General features: G+C 47.0%; 1 protein-coding gene across 4 annotated transcripts in view; it reads right to left on the bottom strand.

Moving 5' to 3' along the window:
- RUNX1 (RUNX family transcription factor 1) overlaps nt 1–19,764 on the bottom strand; it is a 158,099-nt gene that overhangs the window by 8,545 nt on the left and 129,790 nt on the right. The window lies entirely within an intron of this gene.

Genomic DNA, 19,764 nt, shown 5'->3' with positions numbered 1-19,764 from the left:
GATGCATTAGTATTTCAGGCTGTGCATTCACAGCCCTTTTTGCCAAAAAAGCATGTCTTGCATGGCACCACGAAGACAAAAATACCGAACTGTGAGTGCTTCTGTGCAAGGGTGTACGTAGAGAGAGAAAAACAAGATAAAAATGCGTCTGTGTGGGAGAGACAGAGAGACAGAGAAGGGGAGTGAGACTAATCTCCTCCAGAAGGCAGATTCCCAGTTGGATGGCTAGGACTGGGGATTTTGTCTTCCTCCATCTTTTGAAAATCCCAGCCTTAATGAAGCAGAGAGGTATTTTGCACATCTATTACACATGCGCTATGCATAAAATACAGAAATACAATTCAGAGGGAGGGGTGCATCTACTAGCAGTGGCTGAACTCGGGGAACAGAAACCCTGGCACAAACTGTGGAAGTGCTAAGCTGAAATCAATGAAGCTCTGCAAGTACAGGCTTTTAGGAGAAGTTTCTGGTGCTTGGAAGCAAAATCCCAAACCGCATGGATGCGTAAAACATTTAGTTAAATAGGGAAAAACACTGGCCTATTATTTTCTAGCCCCAAGACGTTTGAAATCAAAGATGCATAGCAGGGAGTTTGTCCAAACCAGTCGCACCAATGTAGCAACAACTCTATTTTGCTTATTTAATATTTGCATACAAAACTGGCATTTTTGAGTGTATAGAAATGTCTAGTTTTTGTATAACTCAAAGTGAGAATGAATCCACCCCCCTTCCCTGCCCACAACATTTTTTACTGTTTTTAGCAAAATCTTTTTCCATTTTCTTCAGCACTAAGAGCAGTCTCATGCAGCTTCATCTAGCTAATTGCCTTTTTGAAAGAAGCAAATGTTGGATGGACTGCATTCAGATAAAACTGATACCAGCATGGAAGGGAAATTTCCCAAGTCTGAGACGAAGGACTTTGATCTTCCATCAGAAAGCCCATCTGGAAATTATTATTTTGTTGTGCTTTATGGAGATGAGTTTTACATTTTGTTTGTTTCATCTGTTTAGAAAGGAAGATTTATACAAAACTCTGAGCCTTTCAAAAATAACTAGTGAAGGCATTTGCAGAGTAAACTTAAGTCTCCTAAAGATTTTTCTGCTGAGTAACATATTCAAAATCAGATATTATCAATATTTAATTTTTTTTTTTTTTTTTTTTTTTAGGCAGACTTCCTCAAAAATAAATGCAGTTGACTCATGTTTTAAAAGCAACATCCAATTGGATTAAATGGGCTTTAGCAGCAACAAACAAAAAGATGTAGGCACAAAGCCTGCCGCGTTCTGAGCTGTAACATCATCTCGCTGTTAATGTATGGCCGGTGTTTATTAAAGACGACGGGGAAACAGACAAGGGAATTCAGTCTCCAGGGGAGGCATTAGGATAAATACCACAAACCTTCGGCAGAGTAAGCTTTGTAATGCTACGACACTGCGTGCTTCGGTTCCCAAATGGGGTTAATTAAATCACGCCTGCCTTATTTCAGCACCCAGTCCCACTGATCCCAGTTCAGCAGTTCAGCTGGGGATGAGATATGTGCACTGGAGGCGCCCAGGCCCAGGCTGGAGGCTCCATAGTTTTGTCTTCCAGCCCGGGGAGTCCTTGGAGTGTCCCGCCAAGGCTGACGCCACGGGAGCCAGAGGCTCCTCTCCACCACTGCTCTCTCAAGGGCTTTGTCCAATGCTGCCACTGCAGAAGGAGGTTCCAGCTGGGGCCACGGCCTCTCTGCTTCTCTGCCTTTTCAGGAGGGAGGAAACTCCACGTTGCTCCCGTTCTCCTTGTTTTGTGGTTGCAGGGAAGCTTTAGTTTCGAACGAGGAGGCTTGTGGAGCACATCCTAAAGTTGGCCATGTCCCCAGTATTTGTTCTTGTTTATTTTGCAGCTGAGCGCCTTTGACTGGAAATGTCTTATCACTTGCTCTCAGGTCCTCAGCTCCTAGCACCAAAGGGAAGAGGGGAAAAGTCGCTGCCTCCAGAGGGACCTGTACGGCTGCGAAGGCAGTGCTGCCGCCCATCCTTGTTTTTCAGACTGGAAGGAGAGAACATGCTGTCTATTTTCTCCTGTCACCGACTTCCATTGCCTGGTGGGACAGCTGTCTGCCACTTTTCTCTTGTTCCTTACATCGCTGGCTCTTCAGGACAGGGGCTATGGGCTTGTCTCATTCCTTGCCCAGCGTCCGCAGGATAAACTCCATAAAACTCCACCCTGCTCCATAAAACAACCCCCGGTGCAATAGGAACAGACAAGGGGAAGAAGATGCAGGACACGCTGCAGCAGCAGCAGCAGTAGCAGAAAGGGAAGCAAGGCCTTGTCACCGCTTTACTAAACACCAACAGGATTAAAACTGAAATACAATCTCTTCTCTTCTGGTGCGACTAGAATTAGCCTCATGCTGTGTCCCAACTGGAAACTGGATAATGGACCACATACACTTCTACTCACATCCGGAAAGAGCCTACCAGCGTATCTGACCCGCCTCATCCATTTGCTATCATTACCAACCCCTGGGGTATTTGAAACAGTGACAGCCAGCCAGAGAACCCCCCATTATTAATCTCACAATCCCATTAAGTCTTTCTTAAGTGAAAGGTCTAACTACCGATCAATTTTACATCTTGTTACCTGTATTCCCAGTCCCTGTATCTGCTATTAGATACTAAAGATCAGCTTTTTTTTTTCTGACGTCGGGTTGGTTAAGTTGCAATCTATTCAGGGATGTTAATATAGCATATTATGTTGCATACACACATGAAAGCAGGTTATGCTGGCTGACCCCAGGCATCACCGTCGCAGTTGTTTAATAACAAGTGGAGAAAACAATCACTGTAGTAGCATTTTTATGGCAGCATTTCACTATTGAGAGGCAGATTCGGCTCCCGGTCAGGGCAAGGTCTGCATTTCCAACAGCTTCAGTAGGATCTGGAGTAGGGGTCTCAAAGAATATTGTAATTTTTTTGTGATATCTGCTTTCCTTCAGCTTTCAGCTTACCCTAAATTAAACTGGAACAGATTCAAATTTGCCACAGGATTAGGCTACTCACACACACACACACACACAAGACAACTAACCCTTTCCGAATGCATTGCTCTCTTCTGTTTTCTGCTTTCAAAATCACAGAATCACAGAATCACAGAATTTCTAGGTTGGAAGAGACCTCAAGATCATCGAGTCCAACCTCTGACCTAACGCTAGCAGTCCCCACTAAACCATATCCCAATAAAGAGATGCACTTCTCAGAAGTTAGTAGCCTGCCACAGGGAACCGAATCTGTGTGGCTGAAGTGAACTGGGTGAAAATGCACTGAAAATAAATGGGAGTTGCTTCCCAGCTCTGAATATCTGTGAAGAGGTTTGCAGGGAGAGCTACCCCAACAAAGGGAAATAACAGAACTTTGGGCCCACACGGTGTTAAAGTCAAGCTCCAAAATCATTTAAAAGCAGATCAAAATAGCACGAACCCAAGGAAGTCGGTGAGCTGTGCCCAATTCTCCCGGTATTTCTCCCATTAGCAAATACTTTCCATTTCTGCTTTTTATGGTGTGAGAAAATGTATTTAAAAACATGAAAACAGTTATTAATTGCAATAAACCACTCCAGGGCGAGAATTATGGTGCAATAATTCACACCTTGCTGCCTAGTCACTCGCTCTCGGCCTCCAGCCTCATGCCTAACAAGCTATTAAGCAGAAAGCACTGAACCATCCTTCAAGCCTCGTCATGTTTTATTGCCACGAGAAGAAGGTTGCACTCGGCTCGTTTGAAAAAAAAAAAAAAAAAAAAAAAAAAAAAGGAGGGGGGAAAAAAATAAAATAAAGCCCTCAATTAAGCTCTACAAACGTTGCATAACGCTCGTTGGGGTGCGGGGAAGCATCTCGCCAGGGTGATGAAGGCACCGGCAGAGGGCGGCGCGGCACCAGCTGGACCCCAGAGTGGGATGGGGGTAGAGGTGGGGGACAGCACCCCGGGGTGTAAAAGGGGTTGTGGCTGTGGGATGATGGAGTGGCGTGGGATGGCAGTCGAGGTGTTCGCTCCTATCCCCTCGCCTGTGCTGCGTGATGGATGTAGTGAGCCTCAGCAATCTGTCGAGAAGGCGGCTGCATGTTTCGAGCATAAACTCACACCTTTTAGCCCTCGCACAAACTGAATGTTTCCACTTCAGCCCAGCTAGCAGGTCCCGCTGCACCTGCGAGCCACAAAGGGCAACCCGCCCGGCGGTGCTGCGGCTGGGCCGGGCTGGCTCCCGCACACCTTCCACTCCGCCTTTGGGGCCGAGGGAGACGGCTCTCGGCGTGTGGCTGCAGGTCAGACACCGCTGCCTCCCAGCCAAGCGGGGCCGCGGGGCCAAATCCCAGTATGATACAGTGTGTTCCTGGAAGCCGCCGCGAGGAGCAGCAGGATGTGAGTCAGGAGGCGATGGTGCGCGGCGGGAGCCGGCAGAGGCCTGGCCTGCGAGGCAGCAGGTACGCCTCACCGCCTTCCCCTTGCGGCCCTGCCAGCTGCCCTCCGCCTCGGGAAGCATCACTGCGGGGACAGGGAGCCTTCTGCCAGGGATTTGGCACAGCCCCCGGCCAGGGGGGATGAAGAAGCCGGCCCCGAGGAGCGAGCGGTTAATCAGCTGCTGGCTGCGTCGGTGAGGATCCCGCCGTCCTCGGCGTGGCGAGCTGAAGATGCGTTGCGAAACAGCCGCTGCTGCTGCCAGGCTTTTCTCTCGAGTTGCAAAAATTTCTGTCAGTCGTGCGCAACAAACCCCGAAAGTCGCGTAGCACCGGGCTTTGCAATCACCCCGCCGTCCTGGCAAGCGCTATAAAGGCAGCAACTGGCAGAGGAGACGGGTGAATGAAAGCTGGGATTAGTTTCCCGGTGTCAGCTCGGAGGCAGACAAGGGAAGAGCAGGATCCTCAGCTGCTTTGAACAGCTTTTCCGAGTCTGGGATTCGTCCGCCTCCCCTCCCCGGTCTGATTTGCTAATCTTTCCAGAGGGAAACAGTTTTTATGGTGTGACTTTGCCTTCCTTTGAGTGCAAGGCAGGAACGGTCCTGACTGGACTTGCTCATTCGGAGAGGTGTGTTGCTTAATAGGGGAAACGGACTGCGAGCACAGAAATACTCCGTGCAGCTTTAGGCTCAGCAGAAAGATACCGCCTGCCTAAAACCTTCTGCTCGTCCTTTCCTCCTCCCCAACCCCCTTTTTCCAGCATCTTTCACCTGCCTGTCTCTCCCTGCCTCTTCTTCCCGATTGCTTTCTCTCCTTCCTCCCTGAAGTTTCAGGTGAAGCACACACTCCTGCGTGAGTCTGACCAAGCCCCTTTCTAAAGCAGTGCATCCTAAACGATTCAATTTCCCTCCCTCCCTTGGGACCCAGCAAATCCTCAGCCTCACACAGCACCGTGAAAAAGGTGTCATCTGCCGGCGGCTGGAAGAATTAGTCAGTAGCATAAGCAAAGGGGGGACTTTCCAAAGGACAAGTCCCTCGCCGGCAGCAGCAGTGGCAGCGGCTGTGGCGGCTGCCACACAAGGCTGGTATTCTCGTACCTCTCTGCGCTGGAACATGGGGAGCTGGAAAATTACAGAGCCAACAGTAAAATTCCACCAGCAGCCACTCCAGCCCGTGGGGTGGTTTCCCTCCGTGTGCCCGGCTGTGGAGACCGCTGTGGCACCGCAGAGCCACCTCCCAGCATGGGAGCCAGGAGGTTTCATCGAGGTGGGTGCGAGCTCTGATGTGCCCCCGGGCAAAGTTTTTCAAGGCCTTCCAATTTCCACTGAAAATTTATAGGAGGTGAGCACTCACTCCTCTCCGCAGCCTTGAAAAGCCCCTTCTGGGTTGCTAACAGGTGGCAGGGCTTATTATGGTTGAGAACAACAGTGACGGATACGTTGTGTGCCTGGAAATGTGTTAAGTTATGGGGAGGGGAACCCACCCAAATCCCCAGCTATTCTCTGGAAGAGAGATCTTTGGCAGAGATCTCCTACCTGTGTTTGTTTTCATTTTAGTTCAATATTACTGTGGTTTTGTGGGGTATTACAAAGGCTAGAGAAAATCTAGAGGCATTTGAGCCTCCAAAAAAATCTCCCGTGGGATAGGAGGAGGAGAGAATTTCCCCATACGGAGAAACCAGACTGGAGACTAAAGGAGACAAATGTGAACCTCAAGCAGAAATCTTTCCCAAACCAGTTGCTGATGCTGCTGGTTCTAGCTGCCATGAACTTCCAGGGAACTCCCAAAGTATCCTAGGTATGGCATGGACATACAGCAAGGTGCCAACCCCTGAGAAGGATCAAGTAAAGAAGACCATGAAAACCCAGGGATGCAAAGCAGTGTGACGAGGTGCTTGGGTGCAGAGCACCAGTTTTGCTCTTCGCTCCCCTTTGTATTCAGTTTCTATGTGCAACTTACCACCCACTGGTCTTCTCTGTGGCCCTGATTAGCAAGTAAGCTTGTTTCTTTTCAATACTGCACTAGAAAGGGTCTTGAAGAAAATGGTGCAAATCTGTCAGACTGAGCCTTTGAGCATATCAGACACCGAGAGAACAGAAATCTCACGGGAACATTTTTGCTAGCTTTTCTTTAGAAATTGATGGCAGGGAGGAGAAAAAAATAAAATAAAAAACAGTGCATTCTAACAATTTGTTTGAATTTCCTTCACTCTCTTTGTGTCCACATCAAGAAATGAAGCACTTCAGTGATATTACCACGCTGGGAAGTGCTACCAAAGGCAGCAGAAGAAAGCACCTGTTCTGCTGTGTGTATTTTGGGGACAGAAGGAGCAATGAATATTCCTTCAAGTTTAAAGCTTCCTTAATGAACTGCCTGGACTAGCAGAACTGCATACACACAACACACAGTAAAGAAGCACCAAAGTGGCATTTTAGGAACAGTAAGTGATTGCGGGGAGAGGGGCCCCCCAAAAAAAGGACTCAGGGTTCATTGCTAACTTGGTGCCGGAATCAGGAAGTGCAGACAGCTCCAAATACTGAACTGTGAAAACTCGGATTTCACAATCAGCATATGTGCTGTCCTAGCAGGTTAGTACATAAGCTGCTCAAATGAAATATAAACCATCTCTCCTACTGAGTAAGCACACTCCTTCTGGGCTGGCGTCACTGCTGCTTTGAAGAACATGATGGCATTATGGGCAAACTGCAAAGTCTCTCGGTGCCAGTGACACACAGAAGTTGGAAAGCTGAGTTTTGCAAATTAAGGATGCATTGTTCTTTGTCTTGCAAGGTGTGAGTCACCCCGGAGAGCTGCAGCTATTTGTTCAAGAGGGAGACTCCATTCCACCGTTTGCTTGTCCTCCTCTTCCCTCCCTCCCTGCATCAGCAAGGAACAAAATAAAGGAATTCAGCCTTGACCTTCCACTCTTTTGGCTCCTCTGTAAGAGACAGGCAGCCAAACTCGATCCAGTGTTTTCCTCTATCTTTAGGCAAACAGTGAAGGCACAAACCAAAACAGCAAGGGAATCAGGGACAGATAGCGCGCCCGTGGCGGCAGTGGGCGAAAGTCCCCCTTTGTCCCGTTGTGCCCAGCCTTGGAGGTCGTGCAATGTGGGCTGGAGGAGAGGGAAGGCACGCAGGATGACAACGTGTGCACGTACACGTGTGTGCATGCACGCACACGCACACACACTTGTCTACCTGCTGTATGGCACGGCAGTTCCTGGGAGTGCTCCCTGAGCCATCTCGGTAAACCCACACCTAGAAATCTCAACTCTCTGAGCCTGGAGGGGAATCCCTGACCTGTCCGCATGGCAAACACCCCCTGACAACAGAGACCCCCTGGTCCTGCCCCAGCTGCCCACTCCCCAGGTCTTTTCCAGCCTAAATGATTCTTCGATTCTTCTTTGATTCTGCCTGCTGCTCTAGGTGCTGGTGCTGCTCTTCTCCTCGCTTTCCCTGAACCACTCTAGTATGTGAAAGCCTCCCAGCTAATTAATTACCTGATCCTCACGCTGCCCCCCAAGGAAGGGTATCATTACAACCCTCATTTTAGCAGAAGGAGAACTGATGCACACAGAAAGCAAGGCTCCAGCTCAGCAGAGCACTCAGGGCACGGAGCTCAGCACTTGGCTGAGTCAGAGCACAAATGAATTACCTGATGTCACCCCGGCAGGGAAAGTTCACCTGGAAAAACTGCTTGGGGGGGGGATGTATCCACTTTATCCGAGTTAGCTCACATCCTGAAAGCAGTCTACCCGAAGCGTAGGGTTCAGGTGGGGCACAACGCTCCCCGAGAAGCAGGTCCATCAGCCCATCTCACTGCCCTGCTGCTGGCAGGAGAAAGAGCTGCTTTCAGCCTGCCTTGGGCAGGTATGTCATGCCCTGGAAATGCAAATGTAGCAGTAGGGCGCTAATTGTGTACAACGTGTAATGTTGCCTGCTGTTGGCTTGGCTCTTGGGGGAGGATTCATCCCACCTGAGAGATCTACAGAGTAGCTGTCTACCTCTGAGCTACTTGTCTAGACTCCCTTTATTGCCAACAGGGCAAAACAGACATTGTTGGAGAGCAAGCCATTGCAGCGAAGGGAGACATCTCAGCCAAGCCAGGTGAATCACACCCGAGGAACAGCTGTTTCCCTCCCCAGTTGCTGATTCTAGACAACTGTGTCAGACAGAGACACACAAAACATGGATGTCTCAAGCTAGGTGAAGTGTATCCCACCCTGGTTACACCTCCAAAGTTTCTCTTCCACAGGCGGAACACGACGAAAGGAAGCGGCAAGGTGTCTCCTGGGCCAGGACCTGGAAGTCGCACTGAGTCAGTATTAGCAGGCATAGGACTGCATGTGCCTTCCCCTCTAGGGCAATACCCTCTGTGCCAGGGGGCTGGACCTGACCTGCTGGTCCTGGGGGGCTTCTGATAGCCTGGTGCCCAGCCCCTGAGCCATTGCCTTATCAGGACTTGGGGTGTTCAAAAGGGCTGTGGTGAGTTCACAGCACAGAGAGGTGTTCCCTTGCTCTCTGACTGCAGTTCAAGACAATTAAATACCGGGATGAAAAACGGATTATTCCCAGTGGGAAACAAAATGCCATAAATGAAGGAGCAGAGCTGAACAAGGAAGTCTCCACAGTCAACCGTGAGACACGGTGATAAAGGAATGACTACGGCGTGGCCTCAGGTATCTTAAAGGTTGCTCCGATGATGTGAGCTAATTACACCATATTAAAGTTCTTTAGCCTACAGATAAACAAAAAGTCCTCATCAATCTCTCCCTCTCTTTCTTTTAATACTTTCTGTGCTCCCTCCCCTTTTTCCACATGAAAGTATTGGAAGAAAAAACTTACTCTCTGGAGTTTACAGTCATTTTATCCACCACAAAACACTGACCTTGATGTGAACTAATTAGGACTGCAATAGATTATTAATACAAGTCAGTAAGGTGGAGTTCTGTCAGTATAAAAGAGGCCTTTGAAGATAACAGCCATTTACACTTTCATGATCTCATCCCAAGTGTGCAGAAGAAAGACTATAAACTAATAAAGTAGAATTCATCCAGGGGCACTCTACACATGCAGCAGAGTTATCACCCTCCAAACTCTTATCCAGGGTGGCAAACGAAATCTGCTTGGACTCTTTTAAATGCCAACACAAATCAGGATTAAAACAACTTTTGGTCATAAGCAGATCTCTGATGATCTAAAGACACACGGGTTCATTTTTTTTTTTTTTTTTTGACTTAGAGAAAGGAAGTGACATATCAAATGCAACCTTCATACTTAACAACTGAGGTCACCTTGAGAAAAATGATACTGAGCCCCGTGGTATGAAACCTCTCTCCAGAGTGCAGCTTTGATTTACAAGGTGAAGTAAGGTCTTCTTCATGCGAACATATATTTGCAAAGTGAATTTGATTTAGAATGATGCACTGATTTTTTTTTTCAAGTAGGTAGCTAAGAAGCTGTTGCTCACTATAGTACTAAAACAAAACGGACTTGTTGGAAACTCTATTAAATGATCTGCTCCTCTAAACTGTCAAGCTGGTTTTGAGGAGATCTGCACAACCAAAATGGAAAATGAGTTAAGCCCAGAAGTATGTGCTGAAAGCCCCAACTCACTAGATTGTCAGGGGCATTCAGTCCAGAAATACATTTAAAATACCTTTTAAGAAATGCTTTGCTTCCTGTACGAAATCCCTTGGCACTTCCTGTTTAGCCGAGGAATGCATCGTCCTGCACTGGCAGCCGTCACAGAGCCCATGCAAGCTGTGGCACTGGTGGGTGGCCTAAGAACGTCTCCCCTGGCCCTCTGGTGAAGCAGGGAGGCCAGAGGAGAGCAGACGGGGGATTAAAGAAGGACTAAAAGGAAGCTAAGGACTCGTCTCCTGGTTCAACCCCTCTCCGCAGTTGTTCAAGTCATACATTCATTTTGGCTCAGCTTATGTGCGAGCTCTGCGGGACGTATTTAAACATTACCCTGCTCAATTTCAGAGCAGGCCAGATCTAAACCTGAAGGGCAAAAGGTACAGGTGGAATGAGCTGTGAGGCTAAAAGTGCTTCTCAGTTCAGTAAGATGCCAGCCAGAAGCTCCCCGACTCCCGCAGGGCAGTGAATGTGTACCCACGACCTGTAAAAGACCGGCCAAGCTCCCCGACTCCCGCAGGGCAGTGAATGTGTACCCACGACCTGTAAAAGACCAGCCGTAAGCCTGGGTTTGTGTGCAGGTGGTGCTGGCAGGATGGGTGGAGTAAGGAGGAACGGCGTTCAAGGAAAACTGATCCAGTATAGAAAAGAAGTGTCAACACATGTCAAGTGTTGCAAAATGGCCCGGTATGGAAGAAAAAAGTAATTCGCAGTATTAAAACAAACAGCTGCTGTGTTGCCAGGCTGATGTTTTCTTCTGGGAATCGGAGATGTGTGATGTTTGATAAAAATAACAGCCTTGTTTCACATTCTGCATATACCATCTTAAAAATTAACCACTATACCTTTACTGTACCAATTTTGAATGACTTGAAAAACACTGCTTGCTATAACCTCATTTCAAATTGCACCAGGTGACCAGCCAGTCTGCTCAGAAATATCATGTAAAATTATTGTTCTCTCTGTTGGCAGCTATGAATTTATAAAACACTGACATGTCAAAAAGTTTTTAGAAGCTTAGCTAAACACAGCTAAACTCCCTTGCATGTGCTGAACTGGGCAGCTTTATACAACTGAGGCATGGAGAGCAAGATCGCTAGTCATTATTATAAGCAAAAAGAACTTTTTTCCATTTCAGAATCTATCTCAAAGCTAAACATAATCTTACTATGTAAGCAATCAAATATTAAATAATTATAGTTTTCTTTCATAAAGAACACAGGTAAGAATAAAAGCAAACAAAGGCTGTTACATTTAACTTAAAAATCCAATGTGATGGCAAGAAAGTAAGTTATTTTGGGTTATAGATCTGTCTTGGTCAGAGAAAAAAAAACTTCGGAAATTGCTGTAATTGAAATATATTTACATTTTCAAATTTAAAAAAAATAAAAGGCAACACTTGGAACTATGCATTTAAGTTCAAATAAAAATCATAAATTTGCTGTTGCTGTCTTGCAGTTGTTGATATTTTGGAACCGCCAGTAAGACAAAACAAAAACCTCTTCCATTTATGTGTGCAGCTCTTTAATCTGTTCAAATTAATATGCCGTATTACTCATTTTTTCCCCGGCGTGATCCTAAAATGATTGCTTAGCTGCACTTGCATTAGCCTCTCCTGCCAGTGAATTAAATGTGGAATGGTTTATTCCCCCGTCCTCCAGCAGCTCTTCCCCCATCTTCACATGCTCGTTTAGCCAGTCTGAATTTACAGATAAGCTGATGATGAGACACTAGAAGGCAAAAACAGACAATTACCTAGGCAAATGTTTGAAGGATTTGGGCCCTGGGGCAAAAATGCTGTTTACTAAAGACTGAAAGTGCCATTTCTACTTAGTACAACCGAGTGTGTCTGAACTCAGCATTTCTGGATAGTGGCCACCAGTGGACTCAGAGCAAGTTTTATAGGTGTGAGATAACATCACACTCCTGTCTGCATTTCATCACCGCAGGGCCTTTCTCTGTATTCTGAAACAAAGACGTGCAAGTACCAACAGAAGTATACTTCACCATCTGTCTTTATGTTCACTCATTGCATGGTTAATCATTTATTTTTATGCTGAAGACCACCCCGACAAGGTGCAAGGGCAGATCCTCGGCTGGCCTACTCGGTAGAGCAATGCCAACTTGCACTGGCTGGAGATCTGTCTCTGGGTCTAGTTCTGTGCCTTTCAAAACTCCCTGGATGTGAGCAGGGTTCTGGTGTTGCCCTTTCCCCTTCCTATTTATCTCCTCAAAAGGTGTTTTGGGGAAAAGGAATGAGGTAAGAGTCGAGAGGAGGAGGAACGAGATGAGAGAGCTGCTCTACATTTCAGGCTGCCCTCCTACCACTGCCTGTAAGGCCACAGTGGTGGGACCAGTGGTAGCCCTGGCAAAAATGGAGGGGATTGGGATGTAGAAGCATAAAAAAAAGGATGTGGGAAAGCACAACCAGTCTTCCACACCCAGGGATGGCCCTAATCACCAAGAGCTGTGTGGTGCATGTCTGCTGGCACTGCAGCACACCTGCCGGCTAGCCTTTGCTTATACGTGGCAAACAGCTACGTGGAGGGGATCTGGAAGGCCACTGGCATTTTGGGGCTGTTTCAGCAGGAATACAAACTCCTGCTCCAATGAAATGCTCAGTCAAATGCCTCCCCTCTGACTTGGTGAAAAGTTACCATTAACATACTTGGTGGAGAAAAGTCTGTGTGGGACAGGCCTACAGCCCCACCCTCCCTCTCCATTCACCTCGACTGGAGAAGGGCACAACAGAAAGTTTGGGAAAGGACTTGGGGTTACAACCAGAAGTACTGCCTAACCAGAAGAGAGCTAGGAAACAAATCTGACTTCATTTTGATGCAACACTTGGAAAGAGCGAGCCAACAACAGAGTTTCCAGAGGATGCTCATCTGAGATATCTGAGCACAAGAACTGGAGGAGGAGGAGTGGGTGAAGGGAGAACACAACAGTGAAGACAGACAACCGAGACAAAAATCATCCTCCTGCCTTCACCTCAGGAGTTAACGGTGCCTGGAGCCAGGCTGATCCTCCACCCAGGCCGAGCCACTTCAGTGCCAGGAACTGGAGGATCTTGGCCACGCTGGCATCTGAGCCTGGCACCTTTCACAACCCCCGAGATCTCAAGAAGTGGCCCCACAGTGCTGGGTAAATGACACAGGTGCTAGGCAAACTGATAAGGAGCTATTAATAGTGCTGACCCAGCTGGAGGTAAACTTCTCAGAAAGGCTGTGAAAATCTAGGTGCCCGTCTCCCATGTCTAATCCACCAGGCATGGCCCTGCAGTGTGAGTCCTCAGAGATCAAGCCTTAGTCACATTTAACTGCCAGGATCAAGCTACACTTTTTACAAGCACTCCACTGCCTTTGTTTTGTAAACCTGTTTTCCCTTGAAGAAAAGCGGGGCATGTTGCCTCAAAGCATTGGGAATGTGTCTTGTAAGGAGACAGCATTTCCTCAGTCCTCCCTTTATTTTTTTTTCCTCCTTCTTCAAATGTGAAAAATAAGTTATATGACAGCCCTTGGTGGAGATGTGTGCAACAAGGCCCTCATTGTCTCAGACAGGTGTGAGATTGGAATTGATTCAGCGCCAGCAACCCCAGTATCAGAGCCAGCTCTGTGAGCTGAAAACATACACCAACCATCCAGTAATACCACTGCAGCCAGCCAGAGACTCAACAATTTAAGGCTTAACACACACACAACATAAATCAGATGAGGATGTACCAGCCAACCGTCAGCTTCTTGGGCAGATGCCTGCAGACCGTCTGTGCGGATCAGACCTTGCCTGTTTCAGTTATTGGAAACATTTTTTTTTTTTTTTCATATAAAGATGAGAGGCTGGGTGGAGCAGCTAGCTCAGACACATTTACATTTGCCCTATCTTGCCCCAACAGCCCTCCTTTGCTTGCTGTTTGGAGGCAGGACTTCTTGTAAAGTCGCTTTATTCCAAGTGCAGGAGGGAAGGAATTACATCTTGGGGAAATGTTTAATGTACAAATACAGAAATCACATGGACATGCTTTCAGTGTGCACCACCCTCAAGAAACAAAACCATTCTCCTTCCTTGGGAGTTCAGCTCTGAACATGATTGAACAAGCACAAGAATTAGCACAGCTGTTTTTCTTTCTTTCTTTTCTTTTCTTTTTTTTTTTTTCCCCTTTTTTCTTTTTTCCTTTTTTTTTTTTTTTTTTTTTTTTTAAGGATGTGCTTCCTTCACTTTTCCAGGAAAACCTGTTTTTGCACTCTCTCCTCTCCGCCTTCACTTCTCTCACCTGCTTCACCCCAGCGGTCCATGAGCTATGTCTGGCTGGGTTACTCACCCGGTGAGGGCACGGGCAGGCAGCGCGGGTGCAGGTGGTGGCTCAGCCACATGCAGGACTGATCCCACACCCACCCCGCCACCTCGGTCATGCTGGGGTGACCCATGACAGACCTTGCCTTGTTGGTGTGCCTGAGGCTGCTGGCAAGCTCTGCTCTGCCTGGTTTCCCCCTGTGCTCCTCACGGTGGAGCCTGCCCTGGTGTCCCACACCGTATGAGGAGAGCAGTGTGCAGCACACGAAATGCGTGCTCTCGGTAGGCTTTCAGGTCTGAGCACCAAGTCCCTGACTAGTGGCTGTTTTGTTGCAGCAGCCTCCTCTGCCCTTGCTCGGTTCCAGTTGCCCCTGTTTTTGTAGCAGATCTGGGGATGGAGGTGGGTGACCCATGGGGATGGCTGCTAACCTTGCTCCCAGGTGGCTCTAATTCCTGTGTCCTGTGGGATCTCACTCAGCTCCTGCATTTCCCAACATGGCCCCTTGCCAAGTGAAGGCTGGCAGAGGCTTCCTGGGGCCAGGGCTGACTCCTGACCCTGGCACAGCTGCAGGTCCCAGGCTGGTCCCCTGCCACATCCATCTGCAGGGCTTACCTGGGCAATGGGAGAGGGCTTGCAAGGTGGTGGCTGGGGAGTGCCACTGCCACAAGAGCCTGGCACAAATGCCCAGGTATGTGTTTAAAAGCTGAAAAAGAGGGGGTTTCAAAACGGTGTTTGCAAAGCAGTGGCAATCTGCTAGCAATCCAGTTGTACCTAGGAGAGCATCAGCTGGCAAACCTTGGTTTGCACTCATTTGAAATGTCTCAGTCCCTTTTGTGTGGTTCTTTTTCAAGTTAATACAAGTGTTCACTTTTGTAAGGTATGGCAGAGCAGAGCTGTTCTCTAGTTGATACCTTCCCCCATCAGGTAATTAATACTAAGTCTGAATTTGCAAATGGTTTTGCATGTAAAATTGCTCATGTATATATAGGTCTCAAGGATATCAAAGAGACTGTTTGTTTGAGCAGTTATTCACGTGCTCTCCTGCAGAATGAAGATTATCATTTGGAGTTGGGATTTTTAAAATTAAATGAGCTTCAGTAACTGTATGCAGTGATAACTCAAATCATCATAAACACCATGCTAGTTCAGCTAGCTCTAAATCAGCACTACAGTAATAAAACAAACATTTCTGACAAAATGTTGTCTTTTCTACATTTCACAGAACACAGCAGTCTACAGCAACCTCTCTGAATACTGAAAACTTATCAATGAATGAAGCAGGGATTATGTAAATTTTTGCTATGAGAATGATTTTTGGCTGCACTATGTTTCATTAGTAATGATCACCTGAACTTGATCCTCAGGAAATAAGAACCTGAACCGGCCAAGTCATTCCTAAAAGCTCTGGTAATTGTAATTATTTAAAAATGCAAAGGATGTAAACCACAACGGTTTAGATTATAAAGCCAGCCTGGTGATCCTGTTCCATTTTTGGGTACCTAATCAAAGACACTGAAAGCATCCCTTTTTGCAGAAATCCAGGCTCCCTGAAAGTGCCTGGGGTTGAGCACCAAAACCTGGAAGCTCTCAGAACCACCAATCTTGAACTGATTATCTTGCCCAGTATAGATAAACGGAGTAAACCTCTGAAACAGACCATTTACTGTCAGAAATCGAGCTGACCTTCAGAGCGAAACCACAATTTTTTAATGGATCTATTTCCCATGCCTTTGTTTTTCTATGCTTTTAAGTGAAGAGATGTATATATAGAATGAAAATGCTCAGACGGAGACAATCATCTGTTTGCCTATATAGTGTGTTTCCTCTGTTTTACAGAGCACATCCAAGCACACTGTTCTTTGCATGCGAGCAATCTCCTTTTATAGTGGTCACGATATACTGAACACATAGGGAACACATATAAATAAGTTTACTAATGGTGTACCGTGTACTCATTCATGCAAGGGGAGCTCTGTGAACCCTCTACACAGATGGGACCATCAGTGGAAAAGGCAAGGGCATGCCTGCACTTGGGGCTCTGAAGGAAGCCCCCTGCCCCGTGGAAAAAAGCCCAAGGGTGAAGAAGGCAGAGATCTACACCACAACGCATGGGAGATCTGCGCACAGACCCATTGAGCTGAGGCAGAGTTTGGAGGAGAAAAGTGAGAAGGTCTGGTGGATTCAGGTCTGCCTGGGCTTAGGGACTAACCCGTGTGTTATTCTCCTTGTATTTTTCCTTCTTTGTTTTCTAGATGGTTCTGCTCTAACCCCCCAGCGGTTCAGGTTTGGAAAGGCTCAATTCAGTATTTGAGGGAAAATAATACATTCAATTACAAAATCAAAGCAGTATCTCCTGGCACATGGGCAGCATCAGCTGAATAATAAGCTGTTTTCAGTGGGTGTTTGTTTTTAGGGTAAGGAGTTCTTATTTATTTTTTGTTTGTTTTATTTACCATGGGAGGTAATTTGAGCTCTGGTATCAAAACATGTCATGTTCTGCCAAGAGGGGATTAAAGCAGAGAATGCTATGGAAAGAAACTGGATTTGTCAGTAAAGAACTAAGAGAGATTTTATTTACCAGAGTTTTGCAATCAGAGCTTTTAATCTTCATCACAATTGGGCTATTCAAAGGCCAAGAATATGCTTCAAGGGCCAGTCAGGAATAACCCCAAAAGCAAAGAGTAGCTCAAATGCTAAAACGCTAACAAGTGCACGGCCACTTGCTACCCTCCAAGGTTCACGACACTGGGAGCACCTGCCTCTGGGGCAGGCAGGGATATTTGCTTTAGATGACTTCAGCAGGCCAATGCAACAGGTGGGATTTGGTGCTGGGCAAGAAAGGCAATGAGCCAGGATAAGGTGTTCCCATGGAAAGTCAGGAGAGCCCAGAAACACGGCTAATCTCAACAGCAGATATGGGACATCATGGAGGTACAGGGGGCTGTGTGAAAGCTGTGCTCCTGAGAGATGCTCAGCCTTCTCTGCAGCCCCAAACGGGAAGGCAAGACCTCGGAAAGGTGCCTCCAGCACTGCTGTGCCATCCAAGAGCCAAATAAGCAAGAAGCAAGCCCGAGGAATTCACTCTTGTCTCTGACCATCACGGTGGCTACTGAGAGCACTTGCCTTGGGCTGGAAACATCAACGCACCTACAGGAGTCCTGCACTGAGTCAAAGGGTGCCTCTGCTTCTGCAGAGACATAACGGAGTGTGGGGTTTGCCTTACTGATTTGGGAATGGCAGACCAAAGCAAAACAGAGAGAACCGCTGTGCAAGTTAAAAGCTGAAACAGGGATACTTGTTCCTACCTGCAGGCTCTGTTTCTCTTAGCAGTATCCATCAGCTTGACATTGTTCTCATGTGGTAAAAGACATGGACTGATTAATGAAAAATAAAACTAGTTGGGCACAAGCTGCCAAATTTTATCAGTGCCCAAAATATTCAGCCAGAGAGCTAGAGGCATTTCCAAAGGCATCTCTGTAGTTGTCACTAATTTCTTGGGGGCCAAGATACTTGGCCATTACCAAAAATATTTTGATAAGTTTTTCTAAAAACTTTTTGAAACATCAAGTTCCAAATAGCTTGCCAAATGGTATGCAGAATGACTTTGACAAAGTCTAAGCTCCTTTCCTTCTGCTTTGAAACCAAGGTTTCCCTCTCTTTAGTTAAAGTTGTCCTCCAGGATGCTCCATATTGAGGACAGAAAAAAATAAGCAAACAAACAAAAACAAACAACAAAAACAACAGAAGGAAAATTTGTGTAAATGGAGATGTTGCTTGGGGACTGAGAACATATTTGCTGCCTTATCTAGTGCTTTTTTAATCTCAGGAAGTGCCAGGCAATTGGAATATGAAGATTGGTATCTTTTAAATATATCGACACTTGGAAATCTTCTGGATTAAACACCATTACATAACTCTTTCCATTAGGGCGTTAAGTTGATGAAAAAGCTGAGCAGTTTCAAGCCCTTTCTTTTCGAGAGCTGCCTGCAAGGAGGCTGGCAGGGCTCTTGGACAAGGCTGGTGCCCCCGGGGCAGGCGCCGAGGAGCTTGCTTCCTCACCTTGCTCTGCCCCGCCTGGGACCAGACTGTGAGCTGTGGCTGGAGGGGATGAAACCTCGTGGCTGGATGGCTTCCTGCAACTCTGAACTGGGAAAGTCTTCTCCTCAGCAGACCAGTCATGAGGTTTGCAGCCCCAACTACCTGCACATGGTGTGAAAAGGAGGTATTGCTGGTGGTGCTGTTGCTGGGGACCTGGCTGAGATCTGTCCTGGGAAGCACTAGAGATCTGGCAAAGGAGGTGGGAGCCAGGAATGCACTGGGAGTCTGTAGGCAGACTTCGTCTCAGCACTGAGATCTGACAGAGCAAAGTGTTGAGAATATCCCTGAGCCTCCCACTGCCTGTCCTGGAGAAGGAAATATTTCTTGTTTGGCCTCGGTGAAGCCACAGGTGCAGGGAACTGATCAAAAGGAACAAAATATGGGCCCGGAAAGCATCTCTGGGGTAGAGCAGCCCAGCCACATCCTATATTGTGCGCTTACATAACACAGCAAGATCCATCTTAAATTACATCTTTCTGTCTCTAATCACCCCCCTGGAAGGCTGCCAGGGCCACGCTGATACGTGGGAACCATCTTCCAATTTCCAGGCTAAATTCATTGATGACTAGTTTACAGAATAACCACTTGCTCCCAAGCCAGCGTTGTCCTTTGATGCCAATGGTGCTTCTCCCTCCTTGGTGTTGAGCTTCTCTGCTGTGTTTATTGACTGCAATTACCTTCCCTCTCAGCCTTTGTTTTGGTGCCCTGACTTAACCTGGTTCTGCTAATCTCTTCTTAAAGTAAGGTCTCCGTTCCTCTTGTCACACTAACAGCCCCCTTTGCACCTAGTGCCATTTGAGTTAATTTTTTTGAACACTACATGATCATGGCTTTATCCAAACCTCAGCTGAGATTTTTTTTTTTTTTAACTCTCTATCTTGCTCTGAATACAGTACCCACCTATGGTATCTCAAAATGGCAAAACTGGTGGCCTTCTTCTGTCAGGTGAGAAGGCGATGAAGAGGAGATGGTGGAATAAATGTTTCTAACCCCGAATGGAGGGAGTTCCTCAGGACCGCTCTCATTTCTGGGCTGCTTCTGGCTATAACAACCCCTCTCTTATGTCACAAAGAACCAGCCCTGCAGACAAGCAAAGGCTTGGCAGAGGTAACGCGTCACGGCAACAAAATTTTATCCCTGTCAAAATTAAAATTTGGAGAGGACCCAACTGGTTTTAAGAACCTTGCAAATCAAATGAAAGCCACGCATCTCACTGCAAGGAGCTGATTTCCACATGGGGTGAACTGGCAAAGTAAAAGGCAACGCAAAGAGCTGGAGCCAAGAAAGAATGGATGTGGTG

This window comes from Netta rufina (genome assembly GCF_964035555.1).
Source record: "Netta rufina genome assembly, chromosome: 1".
NCBI classification, from domain to species: domain Eukaryota; kingdom Metazoa; phylum Chordata; class Aves; order Anseriformes; family Anatidae; genus Netta; species Netta rufina.
The sequence above is the reverse complement of the archived record's forward strand: the minus strand, read 5'-3'. Positions and strand labels throughout refer to the sequence as shown.